Raw genomic sequence first — 1,396 nt, forward strand, 5'->3', positions numbered from 1 at the left:
GGATTTCATTTTTTTGAACTTATTTGAACTCCATTGTTTTTGTATGTTCAAAATGCACCATTCAAAGCCACAATTTACAACCCTGTCTGACTTCATTTGTTATTTTTCATGCATTTACTGATTATTTTGAGCTATAAGACCATGAAACTGAAAAGCATTTGAAATGAACTCTGAAAAGGTTCCAAGTTGGCATCATATCAACATTTCACCCACATAGCATGTGTGAGAAAGTAGAGAGGGTTACGGCAAAAACTGAATGCACTTCGTGTACAAAACGGACAATCTCTTTCGAAGTATCAGGGTTTCATACGAAAACTCGTCTGTTACAAAGGGAATTCTTTTTTTTGAACTTATTTGAACTCCATTGTTTTTCTATGTACAAAATGCACCATTCAGAGCCAAATCATCAATTTACAACCCTTTCTGACTACATTTGTTATTTTTCATGCATTTACTGATTATTTTGAGCTATAAGACCATGAAGTTGAAAAGCATATGAAATGAACTCTGAAAAGGTTCCAAGTTGGCATGGTATCATCATTTCTCCCACATAGCATGTGCGAGAAAGTAGAGAGGGTTACGGCAAAAACTGGATGCACTTTGTGTACAAAACGGACAGTCTCTTTCGATATATCAGGGTTTCATACGGAAACTCCTCTATTACAAAGGGATTTCATTTTTTTTGAAGTTATTTGAACTCCATTATTTTTCTGTGTTCAAAATGCACTATTCAAACCCACATCATCAATTTACAACCCTTTTTGACTACATTTGTTATTTTTCATGCATTTACTGATTATTTTGAGCTATAAGACCATGAAATTGAAAAGCATTTGAAATGAACTCTGAAAAGGTTCCAAGTTGGCATGGTATCATCATTTCACCCACATAGCATGTGCGAGAAAGTAGAGAGGGTTACGGCAAAAACTGGATGCACTTCGTGTACAAAACGAACAATCTCTTTCGAAGTATCAGGGTTTCATACGGAAACTCATCAGTTACAAAGGGATTTCATTTTTTGAACTTATTTTAACTCCATTGTTTTTCTGTGTTCAAAATGCACCATTCAAAGCCACATCATCAATTTACAACCCTTTCTGACTACATTTGTTATTTTTCATGCATTTAGTGATTATTTTGAGTTATAAGACCATAAAATTGAAAAGCATTAGAAATGAACTCTGAAAAGGTTCCAAGTTGGCACGGTATCATAATTTCACCCACATAGCATGTGCGAGAAAGTAGAGAGGGTTACGGCAAAAACTGGATCACTTCGTGTACAAAACGGACAATCTCTTTCGAAGTATCAGGGTTTCATACGGAAACTCGTCTGTTACAAAGGGATTTCATTTTTTTTGAACTTATTTGAACTCCATTGTTTTTCTGTGTTCAGAAT

The sequence above is a fragment of the Triticum aestivum genome, chromosome 4A, assembly GCF_018294505.1.
Source record: "Triticum aestivum cultivar Chinese Spring chromosome 4A, IWGSC CS RefSeq v2.1, whole genome shotgun sequence".
Taxonomy (NCBI): Eukaryota; Viridiplantae; Streptophyta; class Magnoliopsida; order Poales; family Poaceae; genus Triticum; species Triticum aestivum.